We start from the raw sequence: 12330 nt of genomic DNA on the forward strand, positions 1-12330 counted from the left end.
AGCAGCAGCATCAATTTGAAGCAAGTGCTGCTGGCTGCCGTTTGGAAGAGTGCTGGCTGCAGGGGGGGGAGGAGGAAATCTTCAGCTGGCAGGGTTTGGGGATCTTCGCCAGCTCAAGTATTTAATATTTGGGGTTTGTGGACAGGGAGGGGTGGAGAGAGGAGCAAACGGGGGGGGGGGGGGGGAGGGAATGAATTCCATGCCCACCCACCTTAGGCTCAGGCCCACCCATCTGGCTACGCCCCTGCCATGCACCTCCCATGACCGTGTTCCCTTTTGGATTGCATACTATGGGATTTGGGTGTATGTTGTTATAGAATAGCAATAAGGGGACCTTTTACAGAGCAGAGGTAAGCCCAATGCGGGCTTACCACTCATTCTTTTGGGACTATCAGTGGCTGCCACCAATAGTCCCGTCCCGTCCCGAGCGCGTGCCATTTCCGGGGGAAAAAGAAAACCCCAGAAATGGCTTGCGCGGCGGTAATCAGGCATCACTGCACACTGCCGGGTTAACGCAGGAGCTCTTATCACCACCTCAGTGGGTGGCGGTAAGGGCTCCCTGTCACATGGATATGCGGTAAGAGTTCTCTTACTGCATGGCCATGTTGCCTGGGGTCTTTTAACTCGCTGTGGTAAAAAGAGCCCTAGCGCATGGGGAAAATGGCCCCCGCCACCAACACAGGGCCCTTTTTCCTGTAGCTTGGTAAAAGGGTTCCTTAGTAAGATGGGCATGTGGATTCAAATTAGTGCCAATTAGCGCCCTATTATTGGAACTATTATTATTATTATTAGCATTTGTATAGCGTTGAACACCTGATACAAAGAGACAGTTCCTGCTCAAAAGAGCTTTCAATCTAAAAATAATACAGACAGACAAGACAATTAAGGGTGAGGGAAGTAATGGGTGAGAAGGGAGGAAGGGACAAGGGGAGGGCAATTGTGGCTAGGAGCCAAAAGCAGCAGTGAAAAGGTGGGTTTTCAGCATAGATATGAAAACAGGTAGAGATGGAGCTAGACGTATAGGTCCAGGAAGTCTATTCCAGGCATAAGGTGCCGTGAGAGAAAAGGAGTGAAGCCTGGAGTTAGCAGTGGAGGAGAAGGAGGACGACAAGAGAGATTTGTCCAGTGAGCGGAGTTCACGGGGAGGAATGTAGGGAGAGATGAAAGCGGAGAGGTAATGGGGGGCTGCAGAGTGGATGCATTTAAAGGTCAGTATGAGAAGTTTAAACTATAAAATATAGTTTAAACTATAAAATATATAAATATAAAATGTATAAAATATAGCTGCATAACTACTACATTCTCTTCAGGTACAACTGATTCACTAACCCAGAAACACACTAAATAGTTGGGGGGGGGGGGGGGGGGGAGTCTTCAGAGTTATTTTAAAATTCTTTAACAAAGGCTCAGCTCTTACATACATGGAAGGTTATTCCACAATTATGGGGCCCGGAAGTAAAAAAAAAAATGCTTTTTCTTGTGACTTCATAATATACTTGTCTAGGGTTGGGTAAGACAAGTCTATGATCATTGAGCGAGTGCAGACAACATGCCGGAATGTAAGAAATAGTCAAGGATGCCAGGTAATCAGGGAACCAGTATGAATTGCTTTACGTGCCAAAGTAAGAATTTTAAACTGCATCCTTTAGTGGATTGGCAACCAATGTAATTTCAACAACAAAGGAGTGACGTGGTCAGAACGTATTGCATGACTAAGTAAATGAGCTGCTGTATTTTTAAGCATTTGCAAACGTTTTATTTATTTATTGCATTTGTATCCCACATTTTCCCACCCATTTGCAGGCTCCTAAATTGGCCTCTTTGAAATTTAATAGGGCTGAATGTCTAAATCTTTGCTCACAATTTCACCAAACCTGTAAATTTAAGAACATAAGAAATTAATAGCAACTGGGCGGATTTAGGGTGGGGAAAAGATGTTAGGAGCTTAGCACTGAATTTATAAACAACTTTTAATTTATAAACAACTTATTAACAACTTTTCAACTGAAAAATTAGGCTCCTAGGTTTGGCTGAAAATAGGATGCACATTTAGGAGCTCAGAGCTCAGCTTTTGTTGAATATCAGGCCCCAAATTCCTAACCCTGATGTCATTCTACTTAGGTGACATGAATGCATTAATTGACAACAGGCAGGGTCTGCAAAATGTTGTTGGATTACATGGAGCAGCAAAACAAACAAATGACAATAGAGAATGTTTACTTATATTCTGTAATATAAACAACCTGTGTATAAACAAAACATTTTGCCCATAAAAATCATCAACAAGAGGGCATAACAGTCACCAGATGTGACCAGTTATGGAACGCACTGCCGCGCAACTTAAAAATGACCTACGAACTAACAAACTTCCGCAAACTACTGAAGACCCATCTCTTCAGCAAGGCTTACCACCAAGATCAACCAATGTGAATATGCATAAATCCTCCACACGTAGTTAGAAATGTCTTATAATATCTGCTGGTCATACTATTATCATGTCTTATCATGTTACCAAAACTTTTCTGTAACACTAAATGTCTATTTTTCTATTATATTTCCACTATCCATGATGTATTGTGAGCCACATTGAGCCTGCAAAGAGGTGGGAAAATGTGGGATACAAATGCAATAAATAAATAAATAAATAAAATCAGTAGAGGTTGATACTACAAGATGTACAGTAAGAACATTCAGAGGGGCTGATGAGGTTTCTGAAGAAATTCAAAGTCCGTTCTTTCTCAACAGGCAAACTAATATTGAAGAACAATGGATGTTATTTAAGTAGGCAGTAAATGGCAGTGCAAAGGAGACAATTAAGTGCAGAAGGGTGACACAAAGGTAATGTTGGATACAGGAAAAACATAGCAGCTGATAGACCAAAGGAAAACTGCCAGAAATCAATGGGAGCAAGCAATAATGCCATAAGAACAAGAAACAGCTGCAGCCAAATACCAATTACTGGATTGCCAAGCTAAGAGGAATTGTTGAGCAGACAGGAGAGTCTGGGAGGGAGAAGAGGTGCAAGAAGCAGATAATCAAAATAATACAAAAACACGGTATGGAATTGTTACAGAACTAACAAAACGAAGGTCCAAATCTCCCGTAAAATAAAATGAAAACCACAAAAAGGGCGGAAGATGAACCAAAACAGACCAGAAAGGGACCATAGGGAGTAAGAGCACCAGAAAAATTTATTGGGACCCTACACGGTCCGTGTTTCGGCCATCAGGCCTTCCTCAGGGGTCCTGTCTGCACCAGCGTATTTTGCTTTTCGTTTCATGAGTATCTCGGAGGTGCATCTGTAAACGTCAAGATTCAGGACCCCTGAGGAAGGCCTGTTGGCCGTAACACGGACCGTGTAGGGTCCCAATAAATTTTTCTGGTGCTCTTACTCCCTATGGTCCTTTTCTGGTCTGTTTTGGTTCATCTTCCGCCCTTTTTGTGGTTTTCATTGTTACAGAACTGACAGGAGCAAGAGGTAACTCCGATATTCCAATCAAAGTTAAATGGAAAGATTTTGCTAACCTAAGAAGGATACATGCTGGGTAGAGCACTTCAGGGAAACATCAAATCAGCCAAACCCAGCTGAAACTTTTGATTTTAATGCTTTCACTTCCAACAATTGAATTTAGAGTAGAACAATGGGAAGTTATGGAAGAAGACGTTGATATGGCAATGAAAGCATCAAAAAGTAACAAGGCTGGTTAACCTTGTGGAAGGGTTGAAGTATGTTGGTAAAAGAGCTAACAAGAGCAATGAGCTCATGTTGATATGGAGAATGTGTTCCAGAAGGATAGACGTGAGGGATGATTGTCAAGTTACCAAAGAAGGGCAACATCATGGAGTGTGTGGCAACTGGAAAGGAATTACGCTTCCGTTGGTCCCCAGCAAGGCCTTCTGTACTGTGCTGCTTAAGTGATTGCAACATGCTGTTGATGCCATTTTGCCAGGAGAGCAAGTAGGTTTTCACAGTGGGCGATCATGCAATGAACAAGTCACTGTTAATACATTTCTTTGACTCTTCAAATAGTATTTTTGATAGCGTGCACACAGGGGATCAGTCTGGACCATTGAAAGAATATATGGTACCCCCCAACAGTACATATTCAAGAACATTTATCTGAACTGTAGGTGCTGTGTAAACACACAGACTTCACAATATCTTCACTGGAGTGTGACAAGGCTGTACACTCTGTGTGTTTTTACTAGCAAAAAAGGTGCCAGTACTCAAATGCTAAGGCCACCCTTCAGGGGTGTGGTGATCACTGATGGACCCATCCCACGATAGCCGGGCCCCCTGCAATCAGTCACAGAATCTATGACAAGGCAGAATTGGTGTGTAGAGCCTGAGCTCTTTCATTAAAACTTGGGGTCCATGGGTCAATTTTAGCAGACAGTGGAAAAGGTGCCGGTACTCAGTACCCCCAAGTACCCCCTCAAATAAAGCCCTGCCTGTTACAGAATTTCCCCCATACCCACTCATTCAATAATCTTGCATGCACATTTTTACACTTAAGGTGCAAACTTGTGCAGGCAGGATTTACAGAACAGTGTCACGTACATGTGTAACTTGATAAATTAGGCGTTATTTGGCATTAACTACCAAAAATTGGCTGTAATTGATGGTAATTGGCACTAATTTGCAGTTACATACACAACTGCACTTAGTTGTAATTTATAACCTTAGTGCATAATTCCTTTCACAAGTAACTGCTGGGCAGGGTGCACGTGGGAGAGGCATGGGCGTGTCCAGAACTTTCACACTAAGGTTCTAAAATATTGTCAGTTACACGTATAAATGAACAGCATTTAGGTGCAAGCATTTATGCCTGCCTTTGACATGGTGGAAGTGGTTACACCTAAATGCAATCTACTCTAGTATTCTTTAATGGCAGTTATGTGTACAAAATTACTGCCACACGGGGGAATTCTACATATGACACCAACGCTAGACGTTATTTCTGTGCGGAATTTTCAGTGCAGAAAAGTGTTCTGAGGGATGCAAGTCACCAAAACAGGGTGACAACAGCAGATCCACATGAAAATACACAAGCCCATTTATAGAATAGTGCCTGTGGATCTGCAAAGGAAGCGTAGCCATGAAAGGGGCATGGGTGGGACAGGGGTGTGCCATGCACGCAGTGTTATAGAATGTTATAGAAACTTAGCAGAGATTATGTAGCAACACCGCTAATTGAGAAGCAAAGCCAGCACTGGACAAGACTTCTATGGTCTGTGCCCTGATCCTGGCTGAATAGATTTGGATGGGCTGCAGTGGAGCTTTTCAGGGGCTTGACAAACTTCAGAAATTTAGAACAAGGACAGTGCCGGGCAGACTTCTATAGTCTGTGCCCTGAAAATGGCGAGGACAAATCAAGATCAGCTATACATATGAAGGATCGCATCATACCATATGTAATGAGTTTATATTGTTGGGCATCCCGGATGGGCCGTGCAGGTCTTTATCTGCCGTCATCTGCGCCCAACTTGCGCACCAGAAATTACACTGGCATCAGTTGGTGTAACTCCTCGTGCCCAAAGTCGAGCGCGGATCCAAGTGCTCTCCACTATTCTAGCAGGGGCATAGCCAGACAACAGATTTTGGGTGGGCCTGGGCAAGAAGTGGGTGGGCACCAAGTGTTCTCTCCCCCCCCCCCCTCCCACCACCACTACCACCATGAAAAAAATATCTCAGCTGGCAGGAAAACACTTCTTTCTACCTTGGCAGTCTGCAGCAGGCTTACGCTGAAAACTGAGCATGTGCAGGTGCCAGTATCATGGAGAGCAGCGTTTTCGTTACCATCAGGGGGAAGTCTTCAGCTGGCGGAGCTTGGGATCCCCACCAGCTACTGCTAAACATGTGCTACTGATGGGTGGGCCTGAGCTCTTAATGGGTGGGGCCTGGCCCACCCAGGCCCACCTGTGGCTATGCCACTGATAAAGGGTACAGATCTCAGAACGCCCATTATAGAATACCGTTCAATACCAATTTTATTTTATGCCAAATTGCGGGTGCTATTTACTGACTCCAGCATAAAGTGAGATGTAGATGGTATGGCCTGATTTCTCATGGTCATATTAGGCTCCAGTCTAGTCTGAATGATGACATTTTGTCCATAATAGGATATAACTTCCTTACAAACACTCATGAGATCAGAGCCCATAAGCTGAGAATCCTTCCTCATATTGCTGCCATTCCCATCCATGCATTTTACCATCCAGGGATTCTAGGAACCGGCCAGACTCGTCCAGGCTCATTCTGCAGATGGTTTCCTGGTAATGTAACCGGAAACATCAATTAGCCTAAAGGACAACGCACACCTCAGAGTCGGCACCAAAGGAGGCGATGCTGAACCCATAACCCGGAGAACAACTCAGATAAATGCAGTAAGGAGAGTCTTACAACCTAGCACTTTTTTGTTTTGTTCTGTCACAAAACTGGACCACCTTAACCATTGTACTTTAACAACCGCCTGCCACTGTCAGAACAGCACTCGCTGAAAGAACTGTAATTCAATCCAGAATGACTCCAGGATCCGGTTTCACTCCCTGCCTTCCAAATTATAAGAGGAGCTTGCCAAGATCGAACTGGTGAAACATTGTAGCACGACTCAGCAGAATCCTCTGAGCCCATAGCCAACAGGCATGTGCTGAGTCAGAGCCTCCCTGAGGTGTCTGCAACAGCCCTGAACAGGTTAAACTGAGCCACTTGCACCTGCCCAGCCGGTTTTGGCTGCTGCTGCTCCTTCTCTGGACGCTTCCGCACTGCAGCTTCCCGGGGCACCAAGGAACTGCCATCGGAGCAAGCAAGACTGGATGCTAGAGGTAAGAACCCCCTTCCCCACAGCTAGCAGTGGTCTCTCTTCTCCCCTCAGTGTCACTGGTGCTGATGGCAGCTGTCTGCTCTCTGTCACTGCTCAACCTTCAGTATCTTGGCCAATACTGTTTGTCTCTTTTGAGCTCTGTCTTCTAGTAGACTTTCCCCTTGGCATTGTCGGTGCTGGTCTCTGAGTTTCTCCCCATGATATCCTCAGTGTCTTTCCCAGACTCTTCCTCAGTATCACTGGTGTTGGTACTAGTCATAGAGTCTCAACCTTCACTGGATCTCTGAAGCATACATATAAAGTATCACATACCATGTAAAATGAGTTTATCTTGTTGGATAGACTGGATGGACCGTTTAAGTCTTTTTCTGCCGTCATTTACTATGTTACTATGTTACTCTTTGGGGTTCTACATGGAATGTTGCTACTAATTGGAATTCCGGAATCTTGTAACGCTTTAGGATTCCAGAATCTTCAGAACTTTTAGTACAGGAACAGTGCTTGGCAGACTTCTATGGTCTGTGTGGCAAGGACAAATCAAACTGGGGTATACATATAAAGTATCACATACCATGTAAAATGAGTTTATCTTGTTGGGCAGACTGGATGGACCGTTGGGTCTTTATCTGCCGTCATTTACTATGTTATTAAGTTTGTCCATTCCCTCCATAGGAGTACCGTGAATGGACAAGAGGGGGTGCCACACTCCACCCCAAATGCTGCAGGTGCTAATGCTGAATTGGTCCCCCTCCCCCCCCCCCATCAATGTGCCTTCCTTCCAGTTGCCCACAAAAATAAGCAAACTACCCCAATGATTCCCTCCTAGTGGTCTCTCCCCTCTCTTCTCTGGGTGCTGGAGCTCTCTAGGGCTGTTATACCCTGCCTGGAGTTTGCCATCTGAGCAGAGACAGAACTGTCCAAGAACAGAAGCTAGAGCTGCCCAAACCTTATCCCACTGAGGGAGGGTGTGAATTTTAGCTCTCCCTTCCCCCACCCCCATTTTACCTGGATAAATCTACAAATTGTCCTCTCAGAGTTTCATTACTGAAACTGTATGAATGCAGAGATGGGGATATGGATACAGAATTTTCCAAGGATACTGCTATAAGTTTCATCTTAGAGGCATTCTGGCATTCACATTCAGAGTTTGTTTTCAGGGCTGGTGCTGCCATTAGATGATCTAGGCGACCGCCTAGAGTGCCTAATTTTTTTTTTTTGGGGGGGTGACGAAATACCCCTCGCAGTCAGCTGAACAGCAGAAACTGGACAGGCAAGCAGGCAGCTAAACAAGGAAGTGTGGGGCCTGCCATGTCTCCATCTACTCTGACACAGACTTCCTGTTACGGAGTGGGTGGGGATGTCACAGCTTTCACTGTGTGCATGTACTGAGGTCCCAGGCTTCTTTCTTGTATAGCTGCTGGCTTAACCGCTTGTTCCCTTCCCACTGTTCCACCAAAAACAGCACTGACACAATGACAAGGGACAGGAAGGAGAAAGGGGAGATGCTGGACCACCATAATTACATAAGTAATGCCATACTGGGAAAAGACCAAGGGTCCATCGAGCCCAGCATCCTGTCCACGACAGTGGCCAATCCAGGCCAAGGGCACCTGGCAAGCTTCCCAAACGTACAAACATTCTATACATGTTATTCCTGGAATTTTGGATTTTTCCAAGTCCGTTTAGTAGCGGTTTATGGACTTGTCCTTTAGGAATCCGTCCAACCCCTTTTTAAACTCTGCTAAGCTAACCGCCTTCACCACTTTCTCCGGCAACGAATTCCAGAGTTTAATTACACGTTGGGTGAAGAAAAATTTTCTCCGATTTATTTTAAATTTACTATACTGTAGTTTCATCGCATGCCCCCTAGTCCTAGTATTTTTGGAAAGCGTGAACAGACGCTTCACATCCACCTGTTCCACTCCACTCATTATTTTATATACCTCTATCATGTCTCCCCTCAGCCGTCTCTTCTCCAAGCTGTATAGCCCTAGCCTCCTTAGTCTTTCTTCATAGGGAAGTCGTCCCATCCCCGCTATCATTTTAGTCGCCCTTCGCTGCACCTTTTCCAATTCTACTATATCTTTCTTGAGATGCGGCGACCAGAATTGAACACAATACTCAAGGTGCGGTCGCACCATGGAGCGATACAATGGCATTATAACATCCTCACACCTGTTTTCCATACCTTTCCTAATAATACCCAACATTCTATTCACTTTCTTAGCCGCAGCAGCACACTGAGCAGAAGGTTCCAGTGTGTTATCGACGACGACACCCAGATCCCTTTCTTGGTCCGTAACTCCTAACGTGGAACCTTGCATGACGTAGCTATAATTCGGGTTCTTTTTTCCCACATGCATCACCTTGCACTTGCTCACATTAAACATCATCTGCCATTTAGCCGCCCAGTCTCCCAGTCTCGTAAGGTCCTCTTGTAATTTTTCACAATCCTGTCGCGATTTAACGACTTTGAATAACTTTGTGTCATCAGCAAATTTAATTACCTCGCTAGTTACTCCCATCTCTAAATCATTTATAAATATATTAAAAAGCAGCGGTCCTAGCACGGACCCCTGAGGAACCCCACTAACTACCCTTCTCCATTGTGAATACTGCCCATTTAACCCCACTCTCTGTTTCCTATCCTTCAACCAGTTTTTAATCCACAATAGGGCATTTCCTCCTATCCCATGACCCTCCAATTTCCTCTGTAGCCTTTCATGAGGTACCTTGTCAAACGCCTTTTGAAAATCCAGATACACAATATCAACCGACTCCCCTCTCACCAGGTAGAGAGGACAAAAGATGCTGGACTATGGGACAGATACTGGACTGCTGGGAGAGAAGGGAAAAGAGTAGAGAGAGGGGAAATTCCTGATGAGGGAACAGAGAGAAGCATATGCTGGACCACTGAGGAGAAGAGAGAAAGCAGTGAGATAATGGATTGAGGGAGAGGAGGGCCACAGGATTAAAGGTTCCTCTAATGCGCTGGCCCTGTTTGTTTTTGAATACTCTGGAATCCAGAGTCTGGTGGATATCCATTTTTCCCCATTTCTATAAATTTGGAGCGGTGGATTCTCCACCTCCGAGATAGGTCACTCCTGAAATTTTGTGCCATGAGTCTTGAACGGTGTTCAGTGCTTGAGGTGAGGGATTGCTGAGGTTTAGTGCTATAAATTCAGGGGTAGGAGTTAGGGTTGCCAACTGTCCAGTATTCACCCACCAAGTGTGACCAATTTCTATCTGGCCAGGCTGGCTACTGATGAATGGCAATTTCTAAAAAATAAAAAAAAATTAATAAGATACCTCCTCTGGGCTAGCAACAGCTTCTACCTCCATCTGTATGGAAGCAGTTCAAAAAGGTCTCAGGTTGGTGGTACCTTGGCAGAAAACCACTGATACTGTCTGTTCAGTTCAAGACCGGCAATATAACAGATGCTTGAAACTGTCCTGATTGGCTGAAATTAAACGGATGGGCAGCAGGACCGCAGCAGATCCAGGGTGGAAAGAGGAGCAGCCTGCTTTCTGGAGCTGCCCCTCCTCTCCTGTCCGCATGGCTCAGCACAGCACTGCTCAAAAGCACTGTTCAACTCTGCTCCTCCGCAGGCAAAAGGGAGAGGAAGAAGTCAGGGCACCAGCAGGTGAGGAGGGGGGCTCTGGAGGATGTATATAGAGGGACTGTGCCTAGGAGGAGATCCAGCTCTGGGGGATACAAGGTCACTATTAAACATGCTAGGGTCCAGGGAATAAATTTAACAGGGTCCCCAAAGCTCATCAGCAGCTGTATCTTCTTCAGCCTCATATAAACTTGGGGCTTCTATAGCTGGGGGCCCAGTTTGCACCTCCTAACACCAGCCCTGGGTGGGGGGGATACAAATGTAGGGATGTGTACGGGAGAAGAATGAAGGGCAGTAGTAGAGGTTTGAAATGAGGTGATGGATATGGGAGAAGGAACAGCTTTGGGGAATGTGTATGGGGGTTGCTCTGCAGGCCTGAATTTTTTCATTAGGTCTGTGCCTAGTGTGACAAATATCTGGAGGTGAGGTGGGGGGGGGGGGGGGGGGGAATGCAGGTATCTTCTGGATGTGGGAAGGTTTTATTCACCACAGTAGTGAACCTGAAGTTCAGTGTGGTAAACTGAGGCTGGGGAAAAGGCAGACTTTGGTGGTGTAAACTCTGGGAGAGTCTGCATAAGAAGTGAACTATGCAAAGTGTCTCTCTCTCTCTCTCTCTCTCTCTCTCTGTCCTCTTCTCTCCCTCCTCGGCACCTGTCTAGAACTGAACTGTCCAAAGCAGTTAAGGGATCTCTCAGCTTGATTTCCTTCCCAGGTATGGCAGCAGCTTCCTTAACACCTGAAGGCTTGTGCCGGTCTCCCTTGAATGGAGGGAGGATATTAAAGGTGCCAGCTCTCTCTCCTGACAGGAAACATTCCAGACATCCTGTCGCTCGTCTTACATATGAAGAAGACACGTGTGTGTGTGTGTGTGGGGGGGGGGGGGGTCCTGTGAAGTTTCAGTGACTAATTCCCCTTCCCTAGGACTATGGCAGCCAGGTCATACAGGGACTGTCCATGTGCAAGCACTGGGTGGATGTAGGTTTATGCAGGCGTGTTCACACTTGATTAGGTAGCAGCATGGGTGTTGCTGGTTTCAGTTTATTTTTGGAAAAGGGGGTAAGTTCAAACCTTTGCATTTGTCATGATGTTTGAAAGGCTTAGTTTAAAACCTACCTGGCAGATAATATCTGCCTTTCTCCTTTTCTGTTCTCTGTCAACTCCCTCCCCCACCCCCACTCCCTCCGCAGACACACTCCCCAGTATTTCGGTTGTGCTCCACAATCTTCATTTAATCAGCAGCTGGGACAAGAGCTGGAGGAAGGTCAGCAGAGACCTTGGGACTGGGAGTCAGCACAGAGCCACTGGCCTCTCTGTGTCCTTCTCTGCCTCTGCTACTCTCTGCTCAAGGTCACTGCAGTAATTCCATATCAGGCTGCCTGGTGCTGCCACATGGCTTTGGTTTCACTCCCTTTATTCCTGAGGAGATTGTGTTGAATAAAACTCACAGCTTTGAACACTACTGGCACCAAGCCCAGCGAGCTCCTTTCCCCTACCCTCCCTCTTTCCTGAAATCGCCAACCTGTCTCTTTCTGTTTGCCTTTTCTTTTTCCGCTTGTGTTTGAATGTAGACGTGTTAAAAGCTTTTTAAAGCTTAAAAAGAGAATAAACTTGAAGAAGGTAACTAAACAGAGATAACTTGCATAGTTAAATTTGCACAAGAATCAGCAGGTGGGGACGGCTTTGATATAGGCCACCTTTAGCAGGAGAGAAGTTTATCTGTAGCAGTGAACATGCCAAGGTGGGACTCATTTAGAAGGAGGAAGGAGAGGTGTCCCCATCCCCACATATTGCTACTGTCCCTTCACCATCTACACAGTAACATAAGCAGGCTGCACTCGCTCACGCCCCCTCCCTCATCTTAACCCGTCATGCCCACAGACCAAGCG

The 12330-nt window shown here is 45.7% G+C and overlaps 1 protein-coding gene across 3 annotated transcripts in view; it reads left to right on the forward strand.

Moving 5' to 3' along the window:
- Window positions 1-6366: 6366 nt before the first annotated feature.
- The window catches only part of EPN3 (epsin 3), a 38995-nt gene continuing 33031 nt past the window's right edge, over window positions 6367-12330 (forward strand). The window contains exon 1 of one of the 3 annotated variants that reach the window (XM_030208357.1): window positions 6367-6825. The gene's annotated coding sequence lies outside the window, so the exon portion shown is untranslated. Of the gene's footprint in view, window positions 6826-10390; window positions 10469-12330 lie in introns of those variants that run through there. The other 2 variants (XM_030208354.1, XM_030208355.1) reach the window with 2 other exon arrangements.

This window comes from Microcaecilia unicolor, chromosome 6, assembly GCF_901765095.1.
Source record: "Microcaecilia unicolor chromosome 6, aMicUni1.1, whole genome shotgun sequence".
Classification (NCBI taxonomy): domain Eukaryota; kingdom Metazoa; phylum Chordata; class Amphibia; order Gymnophiona; family Siphonopidae; genus Microcaecilia; species Microcaecilia unicolor.